We start from the raw sequence: 22,485 nt of genomic DNA on the forward strand, positions 1-22,485 counted from the left end.
ATTTTTCTTATACTCAAAAACAATTGCTGGAAACAAAGATGGTGTGGTAGAAACTAGATGGAGGGAAAGTTGGAAAGTTCTAGAACTGCAGTAGCAACAAGCACATCCTTATGATTTTTAAATATATTCTCCAATAAAAGGAACCTGAATTCTTCGGAGAAATGGCTGTTTTAATGCAAGGGCAGTGAAAATTGAAGATGAGAGTAGAGAATCATGTATTGTCAGAAAGTAAGGAGATACTAAATGTTGATGATGAAGATGATAATGACATGTTCAGAGAAATGGAGGTCAATCTGAAAGATTTCCCCATTTCCAAAATTGGAACAATTTAAGCAACAAAAAGAATAATGTTGATTTCTAGTTTGAGTCCCAACATTTAAAGAGCCTAGAAACGCTCATTCTCATTCTTGTAAGGGGAAAAAGTTGAACACATTGAACATTATTTTTCCTGAAACCACCAGAGAACTGTGACTGCAGAACAGTCACCCCCAAATTTGAAAAGACAGCTTAAAACAGAGCCAAAGCTTATATCAGCCTGCAGATCTGAGAAAGTACAGAAGATCTAGTTGTAGCACTTATATGGTAACTTTTATAAATCGCTGGAGGCTGAGTGGGGACAAGACTGAAAGTAAAAATCTCTGGATGACAAAGTCTGGGGAGAGATGACCACATTTTCAATGGTTTTAGCTCTAAGAACCAGCAGATTCTCAACGTAAAGTGCCAAGAAAGAGCCTCTCTCGAGTCCAACAGAGGGAAAAGAAAGGTAATCCTTGTGAATAATTACTAGAGCCCTCTCCATATCAAAGGCCTACTCTCCAAGGGAGAATTTTCTAGAACCTTACCCCAACTGGAGAAGGGCATTCCTTCCACACCAGCAAGCTTTATTTTCCTACCTCATCAAAAGGAGGAAAGAAGTAAGCTCTGCCACTGGAATAGCACTTGTGATGAACTCAGCCCTATAGAGGTCCCCACTAAAAAGACTTAAGTAGAAGATTATAGAATGGTCCCTATACCTAACAACTGAAAAACACATCAAAAGGCTTCAGTATAGTAATAGTGAGTTACAGCTGAATCAGCTATCAAATGTTCTCTTTGAGGAGAAAGACATCTACCAAGAAAAGAATCAGAAACAAGGAAGTCTCAAAGAGGGGTATAGATGGCTCCAACAACAATAGACTTCTCTATTTCTCCTTCTATCCATTTTTGAGCCTCATCATGATTATTATTCCTGATAATTTTCCTTGTTCTGAAACCTTTCTGTTAACGAACTACAAACAGGACCCAACTGCATACTGTCTATAGGGAACCTCCTATAAACAAAGAATTAGGTGAAAGTAAATAATAGAAAAATGCATAACATCGTAACACCAAGCAAAAATAAGCTGGATAACCATATTAATTTTACCCAAAGAAAACATCAAAACAAGGGAAATAATTAGGAATAAAGAGAGTCATTAAATAACAAGAGTCAAAAACAGCAGGAGTCGAAACACTAATTGTGGGAGATATCATAGACTCTTTACATTATAAATAAGGAAGGCAGAAAAATCTGGACGGATACTGTTAATACAAATAACATTTATCAATCAACTTAATATAAGTTGCATTCATATAATACTCCAACAACATCTGAATACACATTCTTCTCAAGCTGTCATGAAATATTCACTAACATGGACAACATTCTTGGGTATAAAACATTTTGAGAAAGTTAAAAGAATAAAAATCATATAAAAATGTTCTCAGACATGAGAATTAAACTTGTGCTATAGTCTAAGTGTTTGTTTCCCTCCAAAATACATATGTTGAATTTGTACCCTCCATGTAATGGTACTGGGAGGTGCTTAGGTCATGAAGATGGAGCACTCATGAATGGTATTAGTGCTCCTATAAAAGAGATACTATAGTGACCAACCTCCCACCATGTGAGGACACAACCGAAGGCATTGTCTATGAACAAGGAAGTGGATCCTCACCAGCCAGCACACCAAAACTGCCAGCACCAGGATCTTGGACTTCTCAGGCTCCAGAATTCTGAGGAATTAATTTATGTTGCTTATAAATTACTCAGCCTCTGGTATTTTTCTATGGAAGTCCAAATGGAAAAGATAATTAGAAATCAATAATAGAAAGATAGCTAGAATATTCTTAAAAATGTCTAGAAGTATATTGTTGAATATTCACAACACATAGGTAAAACCTATTACAAATATTTAAAACTAAATAAAATTGAAAATACAACAGATCTAAATTTGTAGTATGCAACAAATATACTGTCAAGGAAATCATACAACATTCAACATATGTTAAAAAGAAGGAATATTTTATGCCAATAATTTAAATAACAGCCATAGGAAAATAGAGAAAGAAGAGCAATACAAACCCAAAGCAAGCAAAAGAAAACATTAAAATTAATCACTAAAACTGAAAACAGGAGAATAACAGAAAATCCACAAAATCAAAAGCTAGTTATTTAAAAAGAACAATGAAATTAATAATTTCTAGCCATACTAGAGAAAAAAAGAGAACACAAATTACTAATATTAGAAATGAAATCATCACTACTTATGTCATGGACATTAAAGGAATAAAGAAAAGAATATAAACAAGTCTATGCTACAAAAATTGATGACTTAGATGAAATAGGCCAATTTCTTAAAGATGAAAAACACCAAAATGCAAACAATGATAAATGGATAATTTGAATGCACCCATGTCTATTAACCTGAATCAACTGAATCAATATTAACTACCTTCCCCCAAAAAAACAGTAGGCCCAGACGGTTTCAGGATGAACTCTACCAAAAATTCAAAGGAGAAATTATCATAATTCCAGAACAATATTTTGGTTAACTTTTCATAGATCTTTCTTAGAATAAAATGACGTGATTGAGCTGTGTATCATTTGAAGTTTACTTGTTTCCAAGAGAATGTGTTTTATAGCAACAGTTTAGCTCAAAAAATATCATTAGCAACTTCCAATAACATATTTTCATTTTGGAACAACTGACATCAAAATGGAAACAGAGAGAAGCAATATTTTAGCCCCTTCTCCAAATGCAGGGGTGGGGGGAATGGCGTGGGGTTATAATCAAAACTATTCTGTATTTGGTTTAGTGTAGAAATAACATACCATGAACATTTAGATATTTCCTGTTAAGTCATAAATTATTGAGTTTCTCTAATTTTCATTGGTATGACAGCAACCAATCAATTCTTCCTAAGAAATAATTATGGTCAATTTTGACTACTGTATTTTAAACCTGTATTTTAATTTTCTTGACAAATTTTGTCATCATGGTAGCAGATTAATGCCCACCAACCATTGAAAAATTGGAGTTCTCAGTAAGGGTCAAGACCATATAGCAACTCTGCCCCATTATTAACTCCACTAGAATGGACTGAAACATCAGAAGTCTAAGAAAAACAGCAATAACAAACTTCAATAATGTAATCTACAATAATGCTTCAAACCATGGACCAATATTAATAATTACATTTTACTGGAATTTAAGGCTAAAATAAGTTCCTTTTGAGCAAAATTATGAAGGACTAAGGACTGTTATTGATTCTAAATAAGGAGTGCCAAGTTATGCCAATAGCAGGCAAATTGCTAACAAGAAGATAGGCATAGTGTAGTTGTGTGTGAATATATGTGTGTGTGTATGTAGAGAGAGAGAATTTTTGTACCATTCTACCAAATATTTCATTCCTGACTTACAGATCCTGTACTAATTCAAATGCTTACTTAGTCTAAACAGATTTATCAAGATTGTCTTCAAGTCTTGGAAACATTCTGGTGATGGTAATGTATAACAAAAATAATTCTCATTCAATGAAAATCTTCTAAGGAGAATTTTCCTTGGATCATCTATACATGCCAGCTGATTTATATATTGTACATTCGTTAACTCCCATCACAAACTTCCATTGTCCTTTAATATTATTTTTAATTTAAATTTTAGGTAGTTAATATAGAACAGAATATTGATTTTTGGAATAGAATGCAATGATTCATCACTTATATACCACACCCACTGCTGATCAAAACAAGTGCCCTCCCTTCATACTCCTCAGCCATCTAGTCCATCCACCTCTTTCAACCTGTTTGTTCTATACAGTTAAAAGTCTTACAGTTTTCCCTATTTTTAAAATCTTTTTCTCCCTTCCTATATATTCATGTTTTTTAATTCCACATATGAGTCAAATCATATGGTATTTGTCTTCCTTTGACTGACTTATTTCACTTAGCCTAATACCCTCTAGCTCCAGTCATGTCACTACAAATGGCAAGAGTTCACTTTTTGATGCAAAGTAAATTCCATTGTATATGTGTGTATAAATAGATATATAAATATATCTATCTATAGATAGATAAAATAACCCAGTTAAGAAATGGGCAGAAGACATGAATAGATACTTTTCCAAAAAAGACATTAGGTGGCCAACAGACACATGAAAAGATGCTCAACATAATTTGGCATCAGGGAAATACAAATCAAAAGCACAAGGAGATACCACCTCATATAAATCTATCTAGATATAAATATATAGATATAAATATCTATATCTATCTATCTACTTTATCCATTCATCAGTCAATGGACCTATGGGCTCTCTCCATTATTTGGCTGTTCATGCTGCTATAAACATTGGGGTGCTTGTATTGCTTCAAATCTGTATTTTTGTATCCTTTAGGTGAATACCTAGTAGTACAATTGCTGGATCGTAGGGTAGTTCTATTTTTAACATTTTGAGAAACCTCTAGAGTGGCTGCACCAGTTTGCATTCCAATCAAAAGGGCAAGAAGATTCCCCTTTCTCCGCATCCTAACACCTGTGGTTTCTTGTGTTGTTAATTTTAACATCCTAATCGGTGTGAGATAGTATCCCCTTGTGGTTTTGATTTGTGTTTCCCTGATGCCGAATGATGTTGAGCATCTCGTCATATGTCTGTTGGCCACCTGGATGTCTTTTTTTGGAAAAGTATCTGTTCGTGTCTTCTGCCCATTTCTTAACTGGGTTATTTGTTTTTGGGGTATTGAGTTTGAGAAGTTCTTTGTAGATTTTGGATACTAACCCTTTATTAAGTGGATCTACAACTATAGGTCACCTAATCTTCAACAATGCAGGAAAGAAAATCCAATGGGAAAAAGTCTCTTCAACAAATGGTGTTGGGAAAATGGGACAGCAACATGCAGAAGAATGAAATGGGACCACTTTCTAACACCGTACACAAAAATAAATTCAAAAAGGATTGAAGACCTTAATGGGAGACAAAACTGTCAAAATCATAGAGAACACAGGCAGAAACCTCTTTGACCTCGTTCGTACCAACTTCTCATTAGACACGTTACCACAGGCAAGGGAAACAAAAGCAAAAAATGAACAACTGGGATGTCATCAAGATAAAAAGCTTCTGCACAGCAAAGGAAGCAATCAACAAAACTAAAAGGCAGCCTAAAGAATGAGGGAAGGTATTTGCATACTTACTTGCTTATTTCAGACTCCTTATTTTAGACAATAAGTGCATGTGATATATGTTACTTTATACTGATGAAATTTTTTTTAATTTATTTTTTTATTCATGAGAGACACAGAGAGAGAGTCAGAGACACAGGCAGAGGGAGAAGCAGGCTCCATGCAGGGAGCCTGATGTGGGACTTGATTCCGGGACCCCAGGATCACACCCTGAGCCAAAGGCAGAAGCTCAACCACTGAGCCCCCTAGGCATCACTATACTGATGAATTTTTAGTTTCATCTATTGAACTTAGAACATTTTAGCATTGTCAGTGATTCATCGTGTGAAAATCCCTTTATAGTCCTTACGCTCGAATCAATTTTTTTTCTAAATATAAATACCAAAAAATTATCTTATCAATTGACATTGTTTTTAATCAATCGGTTCTTTCTCCATCTATCTTTAGCAAGCAGCTTTGAAAAAAAAAACATTTATAAACATTTACTTTAACAACCTTAAACTACATAACTGTCCATCCTTTTCAATTTATAATATAAATACTGATTAGTATTTATTCCAAAAAGATATTTGGTAAGATATGTTCACTTGTAACAATATGAATATTTTACTTATAATGAATGCTGGTGTTTGAAAATGACAGTTACAAGAAAGAAAAAACATTTGTCTTAGAAATATTTGCGTTTAAATGTCTATAACAAGAATATTAAAAAAAATCATGTTTTTTGGTTGACCTCACTAATATAGAATGAAACACTCCTCTATATCTATTTTGTTTATAGTGTACTTAAATATTTTATTCAGTTGATTCTACTTTTTGAAGCACAAATGTTAGACATGAGAAAAAAGTGTCATAATCTGAAAACAAAATTGCAAATTTGTGTTATTTTGAAGGAATAATGAAACAATTTTTTGAAAAAGCATTACCAATATCATACATTTTTAATACTAATTCAGTGAAGAAATAAAGCAGCACTTACACTTCAAGATCAAATCTGAGGAATAGAGTGAAAGAAATAGATTGCAATAAATTGATTTAAATATTATCAAAAATAACCAAACTTACAATTGTATGTTTTTAAAGCCTACCTAAGAATTTATATTTTGGCACATTTATAAACCATCCTAGCCATAACTAAATTTTAGTTTTATTGAAACAGTTGAGATACACATGGAAATGTATGCAGTAAAAGCACAAGTCCCATAAATTAGATACAAGTCATTCCCCATAATTTAAAAAGTATAGTTACTTGGGGGATCCCTGGGTGGCTCAGTGGTTGAGCACCTGCCTTCAGCCCAGGGCATCATCCTGGAGACCCAGGATCAAGTCCCACGTCAGGCTCCCTGAATGGAGCCTGCTTCTCCCTCTGCCTGTGTCTCGGCCTCTCTCTCTCTCTCTCTCTTTCTCGAATAAATAAAATCTTAAAAAAAGTATAGTTACTTGCAAACACCATAAACAATAATACTTCTTGGATTGAGCTAAGCATAATGGAGAAATTTGCTTTAATCTCTAAGCATAATACTAATTGTAATGATTTAAGTGAATACGTGGTCATTTTTACTTAAACAGCATCATAATAACAATGCATGTCATTAAATCTTAGATTAACTTTGTGATCACACTTAATTGGGACCTCAAAATCTATTGAGCTATTTCCCCACCATAGTCAAATTTTGCCCGAAACCACACAGGTCACAGGTGGGTGTGGTCAAGAACTTGCAACAGCTCAGGAATAAAGAGCAGTGCAGATGCTGTGAAGTCTTTGGATCTATCACTGTACATGGTTGTTTAAGACAAATACTAAAAGTAGAGTTGTTACATGCCAACAGACCCATTTGTGTACTTTTGACACACACAAACTTCCCTCCAATGTCTATTTCCTTAACTGTCCACTAATACTATTTGTCACCAATCTTCATCAATTTGAAAGATGGAAATACACCCCTACTTTTAAGATTTCTTTTATGCTAAAGGAACGAACACATTCCTACATGTTTATTGCTTTTATTTCTGTTGCCAGTTTTCAATTCTTTCCTACATTTTCTATTGAGCTTTAAATCATTATATCAATTAGTAAGATGTACTAATAGGGTCACAGCATTAATCCATATTTAGTGTTTTTGTGTATTGAAATGTTTTTCTTTCAAGTTTGTATGTTTTTTAAATTTTGGTGGAACTATGCCATGCAGATATCTGAAGTACACAAATCACCGTCTTTGTTTTTATGGAATTGTTTAAGTTGTATCTCCCTAAAAAGTCTTGTCTAGCACAAATATTCAATTCTGAAGGATCAAAGGGAGAATCCAAACTTATGCTTTTTAAAAGTTCATATTTATATTAATATAAAGCATTAAATCGGAATTTCAGGGAAGATGTAAAGCAGGAGGATCTGTAGCTCACTTCCTCCCATAAATACACCAAGGCTTCAAATGCATGTAATGCAAAAAAAAAAAAAAAATGCATGTAATGCAACACACTCTGAAAATGACCTCAGGACTAGCAGAACACCTTTTCCAGAACTATGGAAATAAACAAAAAGTGGTATTGAGAAGGATAGCAGGTGCAGGGATCAAACCCCGGAGGGACTGATCCACAAGTGGAAGGAATAGCACAGGCATAGAAGTCTTCCCTGAGGAGCAAGGACATCAGGCTCCCAAGTTGGCACCTTAACCCCAGGAATCTGCAGCAGGAAGCGAAGCCCCCCTAACATCTGCCTCTGAAAATCTGCAGGGCTTAACCCCAGGTCAGACATAGGGCTATAGCAAACTCAGACTCTTCTCTTAAAAGGGATCTTAAATCTAAAGATGCAGCATTAAATCATAAATGCATAAAATTAACTGTAATACAAACAGTGCAACTGTAATAATTTTATAGCTATTGCCTGTTGTCATTGTGATGAGCTTGAGCACATCCATTTAAAACACCATGTGATGCTAGTCATGTCCACAGAACAATTTGTCTCTCCAGTCACCCCTTATCACAGTACAAAGACTTCTCACAGTTCTCACACATTTTTCACCGAGTTCAGTGTAATGCCATGAACCTTTAATAATACCATGGGACCCACATGAAGTAACACTAGTGATGTTGGAAATGCTCCCAAAGTAGAGAAAAGTCATGACCTTACAAGAATGGGCTGAAAGGCTTGATGTGTACTGTGCAGTGAGGTCTGCAGCTCACCACCAGCTCAGGATGAATCCAACCTAAGAACCATGGTAAAAACAACTGAAAAAAGGAAATGTGTGAGGCTCTCCCTACAGCAGGCATAAAAACTTTGTACTTTTTGCAAAATAGTTTTTTTATCCCCATTAAAAATGTAGCTGTTATGTGGATACAGGTTTGCTCCATGTGAGAAAGGCATTCTTTATAGACTGTGATTAGTTTTGAGACAGAGCCAAGTCACTGCATGACAACTTAAAGCAAAAAGGAAGGTAAAGGATTGAAACCTGGAGAATCTCAGGCCAGCCAAGGATGGTTTGATCATCTTGGAAAGAATTCTTGGCAATACCTGGACACAAATTGACCTTGGACAATGTAGTAGAAGGAGCCTGATGAGTCAGGAGTGCTTCTGAGTTGTTTTACAGCGTGGAAACACACACTGAAACTAAAGCAAAAGGTGGAAGGTTGTCATGTAGAAACACTTTTAGGGAAACGAGAAAGCAAAACGTCAAATTACAATGTAGTTCTGTCAAGTTAGACCAAGGTTCCTGCCTCCCCTTCTAGATCCTCCACAGCCTCCACCTCCCTGAGGCTGCAAGACCAACACCCTTCCCCTGCCCCCTCAGCTACTCAAGGTGACAATGCACATGAAGACCTTTATAATGATCCATTTCCACTTCATGATTAATAATTACGCCTTAGAGTTAATAAACTTCTGTTGTGTAAGTCATGGTCTTTATGTGAAAATCTAGAGCTAGAACAGGCACAATGTCCTCTTCACCACATAAGCATTCAGTGCATAAGACATCATGTGTGAGACTTAAGACATCATGTGTGAGACTTTGTGGGAGTGTGTCGTCTATCCTTACACAGGCATAAAGGGAGAGATCTTTAACCTACAATTAGTAATGTGTTAGTTTTCTTACTGCTTTATAACATTGGTTTAAGAATGACATTGCATGGAGACACCTGTGTGGTTCAGTGGTTCTATGTCTGTCTTTGGCTCAGGTCAGGACCCTGGGGTCCTGGGATCGAGTCCCACATCAAGCTCCCCACACGGAGCCTGTTTCTCCCTCTGCCTGTGTCCCTGCCTCTCTCTGTGTCTCTCATGAATAAATAAATAAATTTTTTTTTAAATAAAATCTTTAAAAAGAAAAAAACTGCATTGCATGAAGTACACCTGTCTCCTAATTCAAGAAACTCCATACCTATCCTAGGTTAGTTTAAAAAAAAAACCTGAACAATGTTACCAATACTGTATTGTAATACTATAATACTGTGTGTCATAAAATTTTATAAGGATCTATTCATTAGTGTAGAGGCTAGGCTACCAAGAAGCAATTGACTCCATTAGGCTACCACAGCATAAGCATATTGCCATTTCTTCGTTATCAACACATGACTCACTAATCCTATGAAGAACTATAAATTTCTTTTTCATATTACCTTTGCATTTCTGACATACAATGTTACTCATCTGGATAAGTTACTTGGTATTTTTATCATGAAAGACAATATTGATTTAGTTACTGACGGGATTCATCTTATCAGGAGAGGATATAAACTTAGAGTATTGATAAATACAATTCAGTGGTATAAATATATTTTCCTTACAGTTTTTTTTTTTTTAACATTTTCTTTCTCTAGTTTGCTCTATTCTAAGAATATGGTATATATCATTCTAACACTGAATTATGTTTTAATCAAGTGGGTTTTGTTTTTGTTTTTTTAATCAGTAAGGCTCTGGTCAACAGTAGGCTATGAGTAGTTAAGTTTTAGGTGAGTCAAAAATTCTACACAGTAGAATTCCCATTCTACTGCATGGGAAGCTGGTGATCCCAACCCCCATGTTATTCAATGGTTAACACTCTGGTCAATAATACTGTAGTAACTTTGTCAACAGATAAGAACTACGCTTATCATTGTGAGCGTTTCATAATGTATACAATTGTCAAATCATTCTGCTGTATACGTGGAAATAATGTATGGCAACTATAATTCAATTAAAAATAATTTTTAAAGTATCATTCATCCTTCATTATGAAACAAAATATGATCTACATAAATTGTCTACATTTTATAGTATCTTATTTTTGAACAAAGCAATGTCTAATATATAAACCTTAGACATGAAGTAGAAATACATTATGTCTAAGTTGAAAATTATATTTGGTTTGGTTTAAGGACACCTTTAGACAAGGGAGGATTATTTAGAATTTAAAAACCCAATGGTCCTTTATTTCGAGAGACATACATGGGCCTCAGAGTCTTCAGATTGTATCCATTCCCTACAGCTGAATATATGCAAAATGTAATATTCAACTAGCCCAGTACTTGTATCTAACCAGGGGTAAACTGCATCCAAGGGATCTTACTGGACACATGCAAGACCTCACAGTTAACAGTGGAAGAACGAACAGGGTTTATTTAGGATCTGCTTATATTCTTTATGTTAGCTCATGATGTTTTGTATTATAATCCACTCATAGTAGCAAGGGTAACTGAAGGAATATTGGTATGACTAGTAGGAGGTCAGGGAAATGAACATTGAATTAAATGGACTCGAATTAAATGCTTTCATATTTTCCCCCCAAATGTCTCTTAATCCCTGAGCAACACCTTTGATGCTATCCTGGAAATGTATGTGAATTTCATTTTGAAATAAAGCGATAAAGCTTTTATTCAACTATTAAACATGTTCTCTTGAATGGACTTACATCTACCTAGAGATCCAGTAAAACTCAATAGCATATTTTAAGATCTTTCAGCGATAAAGAATTATGAAAATTAAAGATGCTTGAGTTTAAAAGAACTGATTCATAAAAAAAGATGACTTAGGCTTGTGATTATAGAGAGCATCAGGCTTACCTCCTGGAGGCTCTTAAATACTACACTTAAAGCTATATGACTTCATGAAAATTTTACAAGGAGATACATTCTAAAATTTGAGATTAAATGCACCTTTTTTACATTCACAGTTATTCATAGTTCATGGTTTATCGGTGTTACTATTTAAATTTTTGCTAATAGGTGTTCTCTTTTTTTTTTTTTTGAAAACTATAAAAACCCAATAAACACAGAAAGGAATCTTCATCCTCAAACATGTTTCCATATGAAATGATCCTTAAAAAACAAACTCTCAAAGGAGAATATTTAAATTGGATTACAAAATAAATTGATGCATGCCCTCATAGATAAGATATAAAGTCCTCTAAATCTACAGTAAAATTAATTAGACATTTCTATTTCTTCTATAAATACAGTAGTATATAAAGTAACATATTAGAGAGAGCCAGAGAGAATCAGCACATGTGGGAGTGAGGAGGGAGGCAGAGAGAAACAGACACAGAAGTGGGGCAGGAAAGGACAAAGTATAGAATTTAGGCTTTGAATCAATTCCAAAATAGTCCCCAGAAAAGACTATGTAATTTTTTTAAACAATAATGTGTAACATTATTGTTCAGGAATAGGTTCCAGTGACTGATCTAATACATTTCTCTTTAAAAAACCATTGTGATGAAAAAAATAAATAAAATAAAAAAACAAATAATAAATAAAAAACCATTGTGATGTATGTCGTAGACAGTCTCAAGCCCTTGTCCACTCCATGAGTATCACTGAAATATTTTTTTTAATTTTTTTTGAAATATTTTTTGATACGTGTAGTCAAAATATGCTCACACCAAAGCTGTGTAAAGAAAATATTTTCTTCATTTTAAGTCCTCTTTCTACGTCGTCTCAAGGTCTAAATTTTATGAACCACTCTTCATATTCAACTCCTATCATGTCTATATTTTAGTTTGAGAAAATGAGAGTTTCTTTGAACATTTCCATTTTCCAATGAGAAGTCCTTACACGGTTGTCTTTTACCCTTTCCTCAATACAGCATATGTTCCTTCTCACTTCTGTGAGGCATAAATACTACTCATTTATAATATAGAGAATTTGGAGGTAAGTAGGAGTTGGGAAGAAGCACACACACTATTATTTCTACTTCATTCCTTTATTTTCTTTTACAGGAATGGATTTTTTACCTAAGTGCTTCAGGGGAAGTAGACACACACTCTAAACAGGTTTAACTGATAAATACTCAAATTCATTTACCGATTTTAATAGAAATAAGTAAAAGCAGAATGATTTTTGTGCTTATTTGATCAAAGAGGATCCAAATGAGAGACCATCAATAGTTTAGTTGTCATAATTAAATAGCATAAATACACATTTTTTTTTTTTTAAATTTATTTTATTTTATTTATTTATGATAGTCATATATATATATAGAGAGAGAGGCAGAGACACAGGCAGAGGGAGAAGCAGGCTCCTTGCACCGGGAGCCTGACGTGGGATTCGATCCCGGGTCTCCAGGATCACGCCCTGGGCCAAAGGCAGGCGCCAAACCGCTGCGCCACCCAGGGATCCCCCACATTTTTTTAAAGTATAAGAAAGCCACAGCTAAGTACAATAAGAAAAATCATCTCAGAGGATCAATTGTACTGTGTTCCTAAGGGGTCTCCCAATGCCAAGGACAGTTTTATTGAAAGAAGCCTGTTCTTTACTTTTTAATAACATATTTACTGTGTTCCACAGTTTAATAAAAGTTTTTGGAGTTTCAAATCCTTTAAGCATGCTTAACAGGGTCTCAAGAACAAGGTGCACTGGTGGCTAAGATAACTTTTGATACAAAAATAACACTTTATAGATCTTTTTATTTAGTTATTGACCCACTCCACACTGCCACTTTTTTTGTTGCCGCAAGGTTAAAGGCCCAAACTATTCAATATGTGCAACAATTGAAATTGACAACTTTTATACTTGCTGAGTAAGAATAATATTTCCAAAATAAATAGTTTTAACATATATTTCACAGATCAGGTTTTCCCGAACTGTGCTCAAATCCGTACACGGTTTTTGTTAATTTCATAGGCTGGCAAAGCCTTTGCAATGGAAAGTCAAGTCGAGTTATTAATTTTGCTTGATGCTTATCCAGTGCTCAAATTTCTTACTTATGAAATATTATAGATACTCAACATTCATTTTTAAGGGGAGCATTTTTTCCCCTCAAGTTTCAGTTTTGTTGCACATTTAATTGCTCATTTTCACTGGGAGTTGAGTTCAAGCCTGTGATACTACAGCAGCAATTTATTAAGAACTGGCACTTTTAAGGTTCCGTATTAAAAGATTAACTGTGAATTATAGCACTGATTGCACATTAAACTACCATCTTGTGCAACAGATGTTACAGATAATCTGCTACCTGAAATATTGGTATTTTACGGCTTTGGAGATTACATTAATTACAGTCACTTTAAGAATGCAATAATTAGAATGTTTTATGGTAGCCACTAAGGTCAGTTTATACAAGTAATTATTCACCTGCTACAAAGCTTCATGAAGGCATTAAGTAATCACATATATACACATACACTCGGTGTGTGTGTGTGTGTGTGTGTGTGTGTCTCACAAGTTGTGAGGTTTAGGAAGTTTCACACCACTGAACAGCATCTCTATGATCCCCCCCCCCAAAAAAAAAAAAACATTTGAAGTAAAAATTAGAAATCTCTGGCATCAAATTTAAGAAGTGATATATAATGCCTATACATTCAAGTTTGTATTAAGAGATAATATTTTACTATGTATTAAAAAAAAAACTATGCTGACAGGAATATTTTTCCTCAAAAATTCCTGGGGGTCGGGGGGAAACATTTTTACAAACAAATAAGGGTAACTCAAACATTCACCCATCAGTTCTGCAGAAAAAATACCAATACTAATTTGGCATAATTCCTGTATATTACATTTCTAATATTATGTTCAAATAACTAACATGAGATACATGGGAACATTTATGCTGAAAAAAAAAAAAGATATACTAAATGAATACAGTAAGAGTTACAGGTGGGAAGTCAATAAACTGATTAATATAAAATAAAAAATGTTGCTACTGACAGGCGTTACCAACATTTAAAGCCTGAGCCACAATCCCCATTAAGAAAATGACCCACATGAACAATAGGTAACAATATGCAGTAAACAGACTAAAATTTGAAAAAAAATAATTCTATTGCCATGATTCTACTAGGTTTTAGGTAGCCTGGCTGCAGCTTTTAAGCCATTATCACTGGGGAGTTCAGGAGAACATTTCGGTCTCAGAACTTCATCCATTGATTAACTGATTAATAAGTACTTATGAGAGGTCAGGACCTAGACATTGTTTCAAACACATAAGAAAAAATGTGGACATATGTTCTACATGAACGTCTCCATCTCCACTCTATACTTCTTCCCTTGCAAGAATATATCCCTTTGTTTAAGGCTTTGACTAGAACTCCATCATTAGAACACAATCCAAGTACTAGATGTTTAAATTGCCCACTCCATTCACCAAAAGATACATAGGTAGTTGTAGGGTTCTTAACTAGCCATAACCTAAACTTACCCTTTCCTTATCATTTACCTCCTCTGATACTGGTCCAATCTTTATACACTACCTTTTTTTTTTTTTTCTCCCCATAAACTTTGCTGTTTTTGTGTGATTTTCTTAATTTGCCTTCACATGTATTCATGTCATACATTTGTCCATCCACTCATTTTATTTACTCCTTTTCCTCATCAACAAATACAGAATTCTGATATAGTCTAAAGCATTCAGGCAATTCACACATTAAAACTATTGGGAATCAGTAGCCTCAGTTCAGATAATTTTCTCAGAGATCACATTAGGTTCTTGTTCAGGATCTCAGAGCCTCTTGTGTCCATCGTGAACTCTCAGACATTTACAGAATCATTTTTCTACTCTAGATTTTTTTTTGGTGATTTGTGTATCCAATTGGCCTTCCCCCAAATAAATTATGCTAATGCCAAATATGCTTGTATCTTTGAAGACAAAGATTCCATGATAAAAAGACCACACTATTTAATAGATCGAAGAAGGTGTGGAAATACTAAGTTGTAATAGCAAAGAATGTTGAAAGAAAACAAATTGGATTTGATTGTTGTCATTTACTTGTAAAATCCAAATAACCTCCTTCTATTCTAAATGGAGTAGCTTCAAAATAACAACCATCAAAGCAAAATTAAGCAAATGAATTGGTAGAAATAGGATACGGAGCTTGTGACATTCAGTAAGAAGGTATCTGACCAAGGAGGTAATATGTGGAAGGTGAAGAGAATTAACAGAAATACTGTGTCATGAAAGGCTGCAGGCATTTTCTGACAAGGTAAAAGAACACTTTTAGAGAAATATTTCTGATTAAAATATGAACCTGTGGATTTAAAGTTCTACATACAAATTATATGTCCAATAATATTTATTTAGTAACTGAATTTTTTTTTACTCAATCAAATTAAAATAATCACTCTTATTTCTTCATGTAGAGGTGCCTAACTATAAAATCTCACAATGGAAGAAGATTTTTCATATTTGTGAATACTCTGATCACTTAAATTTTTTGTTTACCGAGTCAAAAATTGTTCCTCAACTCGTTCAAGGTAGCAACCTTTCCATTATATGGTTGTTTTCAGAAATCATTGTGGAGAATTTCAGATGAAAAGAGAAAACATTTTTCTATCAACACTGTAACAGCCTGTTAAGTTAAAGGAAATAGGATTTCACTTTTAAAAGAAAGACTTTTAAGGACCCCATACTTATCATAATAGATTATTACACATACCTCAAGTTTAAAATGTTTCAGTGAAGTAATTATTACCGTAACATCTCTCACAGATGTAATAATCGATAGGCCGACGGATTGAGCTCAGAAGGAACACAGTATTAACCATAGGGAACTGCCTTCAACCAAATGCTCATGTGTTGTTGGATATGTCACGTAGCTACGCATCATCCAGTTGAAGTATTTTTGACATAAACTTAACTGGTCTTTTGTTTCATATTTACTGCTTATTACAGCTGTGTATTTTATACTTGAGAATATACAAAACACCTAACAGGCTTTTTCTCTAATCATCTTTACACTTCTTCCTAAGCCTTCTTCCAGAAGTACAATTAGATCATGCTAATCCCTAGCTCAAACCATAATCAATAATGCCCTATTGCCTACAGAATTATAACCCTTGCTCCTTAGGATCCGATCCCCTTATAATCTGGTCCCAACCTCAATTTCCAAAAACATGCCCCGTCTCACTTTTGCTCATGCTGTGATGTCTAGCAGCATATCGAAATAGAAAAATGTTCACATACAGTAAACGATAAATTGTTCAGCTTGGTAAAGCAGTATGTTTTCTTTTTTCCCCACTTTTGTTTTGAGTAAAATTAGTCATTACTTCTCACTACAAGGGGGTAATGTTGGACAGAAGATAGATGCCAGGAATAATGAAGAGAACAGCTGGCAGAGATCCACAGCTTTCTCCCCTTAGTCAATGCTCACTTAGTGGTTTTCATGTGTCCCTACCTCTGATTTTGAATAGTTCTTTATGCTTTACTTAGAACACTAACTGTCAACCTTGGGTGTGTTGTTATTTGCATATAAAATATGTCTCTTTAACAGAAAAGAGAATGCATGTTGATATTTGGATTTGTTTCCTTAAGCCCCCAATAGATCTTCCCCATATATATGGGTGACACCTGGAGATTCAACACCTAGCTTGGCCAGTTTAAGGACACAAGAATTTTCCTTCTCTGTAAAACTCTGTGCTAGAAAATACCTTCCCATTTGCTTAAGAACAAGAGTTTCCTCTCTGCACAGGTAAAGCTGTGCTTAAACGATCATCCCAAAGCAAGCTGAACCTGAGGCTGCACAAAACATCTGCATGCAATAACCACTGATCTTATGAAAGGAATGTGGAAACCTTAAAATTAAGAAAATTATGTAACTGCAATGGTTGATGTCCAGAGGAGTGAGACAAACATGAAACTACCAAAAGTAGCATGTGAGTGTGCTTTAAGGCCCAGAACACATAAACATGCCATAGCAATCAACGCTTTAAAAAATAAGCCAGGCCTGATTTCAGGTTCCCTTGTAAGGAGATTGGATTCACCACCCTTTAACAAGTAAAAAACTGAACAAACTGAAAAACCAATAGCCTTTCTTGGATTCCTAAGAGAGGGGAAGACACAGGACAAACCAGTGCCTCAAAATTTGGACAGATAGGTGAATACAGGGAGCCATGTCTTACCAGGATGCATTCTCATGAACGGAAGTCAGTGCCAGAGCAGGAACTTGAGCTGTAGTTGATGACCGACTGGAGGCTCAGTGTGGACAAGTCTCGGAGTTAAAAACTCCACAGGGATCCAGGTCAAGAGAGGCCACCGCCCTACTCACACACCTTTGAGTTTTACCTCCAGGAGGTGGACTAGAGTTTTGGAGTAAATACTGGAGAGAAACTTCTTTATGCTCTGGCAGGGGGAGAGGAAAAGGAATGATTTTTAAATACTCCAGAACACCTGGCTATTTTTAACAAGCTTACCCTCAGGAGAAGCTATTTAACTAGAGCCTAAACTGTTGGGGTTTAATCAAAGCCTTACTGGCCTTTAGGAAGCAAAATACTTGACTCCAGCTAGCACTTTGCCTTTCACTGGGGAAGAGGCACATGTCAACTGCAGGCTCACTTTAACCATTCCATCCAATTCAAAGGGGGAGATGTGAGAACAGAGAAGCATTTGTGAAGTTCACAATCCAGAGCTATAAGCTTGCTAAAACCCGAGACCTAACTACAGGCCTAAGGAACTCTTCCCTTGTCCTCACCAATTTACCCCGCATCATTAAAGGTCAATTTACAACAGATGTTTTTAACCTACCACAACGTATCTGGTCTTCAGGAAAAACTGACAAGAAATACGAAAAGGCAACAAACACAACTAGAAGAGGCACGACAATCATAAGAACCAGACTTGGTGGCGATGTTGGAATTATCTGGCTGTTGAAAACAAGTATGATCAATGTGCTAAGGGCTCCAATGGATAACGTAGACAGCATTTAAGAAAAGATGGAAAACCTAAGCAGAAAGATAGAGATCTTATGAAATAGCCAAAAAGAAATGCTAGAAATGGAAAACACTACCAGAAATGAAGGATGACTTTGACAAACTTATTAGTAAGACTGGACTTGGCCAGGGAAATAATCTCTGAGCTAGAGGACATTCCAACAGAAGCCTCCATTACTGAAAAGCAAGGACAATGAGACTGGAGGGTTTTTTCCAAAAAAAAAAAAAAAAAGGCAGAACAGAATATCCAAGGACTGTGGGATAATTGCAAAAGGAGTAACATACACATAATGGGAATACCAGAAGGAAAAACAAAACAGGAAAAGAAGAAATATTTTACAAAATGATTAAGAATTTACCCAAAATAAGGTCAGGGACTAAATTATAGACCCGGGAAACTCAGAGAACACCAAGTGGAATATATATGCAAAAAACAAAAGCAAAACAACCAAAAAGCCCACTATGCTTGGCATGTCATTATCAGATACAGAAATTCAGAAATAAGCAAAAATTCCTGAAGGAAGCCAAAGAGGTGGAAGGAAACATCTTACCTGTAAAGGAACAGAAATAAGAATCACATCTGACAAAAAAAAAAAAAAAAAATCACATCTGACTTTTTTTTTTTTTTAAGATTTTATTTATTTATTCATGAGACACACAGAGAGGCAGAGACACAGGCAGAGGGAGAAGCAGGCTCCATGCAGGGAGCCCAATGTGGGACTGGATCCTGGGACTCTGGGATCACGACCTGAGCCAAAGGCAGACGCTCAACCACTGAGCCGTGCAGATGTCCCTTTTATAAAAGATTTTTATTTATTTGACAGAAAGAGAGAGCGAGCACAAACAGGGGAAGCAGCAGCCAGAAGGAGAGGGGGAAGCAGACTCCCTGTGGAGCAGGGAGCCCAATGTGGGGCTCCAACCCAGGACTCTGGGATCATGACCTGAGCTGAAGGCCGGTGCTTAACTGACAGGCCACCCGGGTGCCCCCACATCTGACTTCTTAAAAACTGGCAGGCCAAAAGAGAGTAGGGTAAACTATTTAAAAAGTAGAGAAAAAAACCCACCAACTCTTCATAATTATCCTTGAAAAATGAAGGAGAAATAGACTTTCTGAGACAAAACTTGAGGGAATTTGTTGCCAGCAGAGAGTATTGCAAGAAATGTTAGAAGTTCTTTAGGGAGAAGACAAATAATAAAGGTCAGAAACTCAGATCTACATAAGAAAGAATATTGAAGGAAAAATAATGAAGGTAAAGTAAAGACTTTTGTTTTCTTTATTTTTAATTGATCTAAATTTGATCTAGGTTTGTTCAAAATAGCAGCAACAATGTATTGAATTATGCACACTTATACATATAGCTTGTGTGTGTTTATATATATGCTTACGTGTGCTTACATAGAAATGAAACAAATGAGCAATGACACAAAGAATGGGAAGAAGAAATTAAGATTATTTTGTTGGTGTAAGGTACCCACACTACCTATGAAGGTAATGGTTTAGCTAAAGGAAAACAAACCAAATGTCACGACCGGAATTTGAAAACATCATGAGTTGATAATCTCCTTCGTGAGAGACTTTAGAAGATCTAACGAAGTGGAAAATGTATACTCCAATAGTTAAAAATAACATTGTAATATGAAATTGACCCAAAATAAATATACTGATATTCCAATCAAGAGTGAAATGAAAGGTTTAAAAAACTGTGTTAAATCATTCATATCACAGAACACCATTCAGCAACAGAAAGGAACAGCTATCAATAGCCACTATAATTTTGATGGATCTCAACTTAATTATGCTTAATGATAAAAGCCAATCTCAAAGGTTACGTGCTGTACAATGCATTCATGTAACGGTCTTGAAATGACAAAGCATAGAGATGGAGAACACATTAGCTGTTCCTAGGAGTTAGGGTACAGAGACGGAGGGAAGTGGTGGTGCCAAAACTGGACAGCACAAGGGAACATTGTGATGGAGCTGTTCTGTATTTTCACTGTGGCAGTTGTGACAAAAATCTACATGTTATGAAATCATATGGAACTAAATACACACAGCATGGAAAGGTTGGTTGAGTGTGACTAAGAATGATGGATGTTATACATGTCCCTTTGTGATCCAATTGGTTGTGATATTGTGCGATAGCTAGGTAAGATGTTACCACTGTAGGGAATTCCTGAAGGTGCAGAAGAATCAGAGCAGGTGCGCATTATTATCCTCATTTTATGCATATGGTGATGTCAGCAAAGTGCTTAGCACAGCAGCTGGCTCTTAATAAATGCCCCAAATAATAGCCATTATTATTGTATAGTGCTGTTAATATCATGTTATAGAGTGGAAATGGAGGCTGGCTGAGGTTATGTAACTTGCTGACAGTCCTATAGAAGTAAACAAAACAAAACAGGAAACAAACAAAACTTAAATTAATTACAGATTCTGGATCTGAATCCAACTACTTCTCTTCCTATAAGCCATATTGAAAAGCAAATTGAATAAGAAAAAAATAAACATACTAACAAAAAAACCTTCAACTTACATATTAATTGAAACTATGTGGTAGAAAGTATTATGAGGTCTGTCCGCTGATAAGTGATCAAAACCCCAACTTATTCAAGTATTAAAAATATAAAATCAAACTGCAGCATGTATATAAAAATCACATGCAGAAAAAAGCATCAATTTTTATCAATAGTAAAAACAAAATCATATAAAATTTATCACAAAATACAGGAATGTTGTGCCACAACAATCCAACATGAACTTGGAAAGTTAATGAAGCAATTACAGGTATGATAAAATATCTCAAAGCAAATATATGTGCTCAGATTAACAAACAACAAGAGGTGGTATCTAGAAAACACAGGAAACATAAGTGGTAAGAATTTAGGAAACAGATTGATGGGAAAATTATTTCAGAAATAAAGATTCAATTGCAAGAGCGTATGAGAGAGATTCAATTACAAGAGTGTATAACCTTGAAAACTCAATAGTTAATATGGAGTATAGGATGAGAAAACAAATAAAATGAAAAAGAAAGAGGGGAATACATGAAAAGATTCAAATAGACTATAAATGCAACAGATACTTCTGGTACCTCCCCCGTTCCTCTGTGCTTTACCATTTCAGTGCATTCTGGCCACCTGTTCACTACCAGCGTCTCTTTCTCTTCTCCTGAAAGCGTTTTGAGAAGTCTTCTGAAGTCTTCTCTGCCTATGCACGTAGTAAGTTGAATGTAGGAGAAATAAATAAGCCCCAAAGAGCAGACTTTCATATATGCTTGATAGAAATCATCCTAGTTTTGTTGTTGTTACTGTTTTTTGCCCTTCCACTTGGATCATTCTGAAGTCCATGGTTTTCATTGGCTCTGAGTTCTTCAGTGGTTGAAGAACATGTTGCCTCTGGTGATAAGCTGACAATAAGACATCCTCTATTACCCGCATTTCCCTTTCTGTTTTCCTTCTTCTTTTCCATAACACATTTTTATTTATTTTTTTCCATAAAACTTTTTTAAAGGATGATCTTTTATTAAAGTTACTTGCATCAAATCCTACTTGCCTAAGGGTCTTCTTCTAGCAGAAACCAAACTGGAAATGGCTATTAACAGTCATGGGGATTATAGAAGCAGTTTTTCAGGATAAGATTTAGAAATTCAATAACTTTCTATCAGGATGACAACAAGGATTACATTACTGGTGGTAAGTGGGTTATGATGCGTCTCAGTGGGCTATGGCATCACAATTACTGCAACTCTCACATGTGACAGGTTGGGATCGGATACATATGTTAGAGGATCCATGACTTCTATGATACGTCTAGCAGTGGAGAGATATGCAGACAGTGGTGATAATAAGGGATGTGGAGTTAGTTATTTGTTTCTAAGTACCTCTGAAGCACTTACGGAAGAAAATA

At 35.3% G+C, this 22,485-nt stretch overlaps 1 long non-coding RNA gene across 1 annotated transcript in view; it reads right to left on the bottom strand.

The window, feature by feature from the left end:
* LOC125754793 (uncharacterized) overlaps positions 1-22,239 on the bottom strand; it is a 74,778-nt gene extending 52,539 nt beyond the window's left edge. Inside the window, exons 1-2 of the long non-coding RNA XR_007409634.1 lie at positions 21,695-22,239; positions 17,772-17,991 (exon numbers count right to left, since the gene is read on the bottom strand). This is a non-coding gene — a long non-coding RNA (uncharacterized LOC125754793). The remainder of the gene's footprint in view (positions 1-17,771; positions 17,992-21,694) is intronic.
* Between the last annotated feature and the right edge of the window lie 246 nt (positions 22,240-22,485).

This window comes from Canis lupus, chromosome 3, assembly GCF_003254725.2.
Source record: "Canis lupus dingo isolate Sandy chromosome 3, ASM325472v2, whole genome shotgun sequence".
NCBI classification, from domain to species: domain Eukaryota; kingdom Metazoa; phylum Chordata; class Mammalia; order Carnivora; family Canidae; genus Canis; species Canis lupus.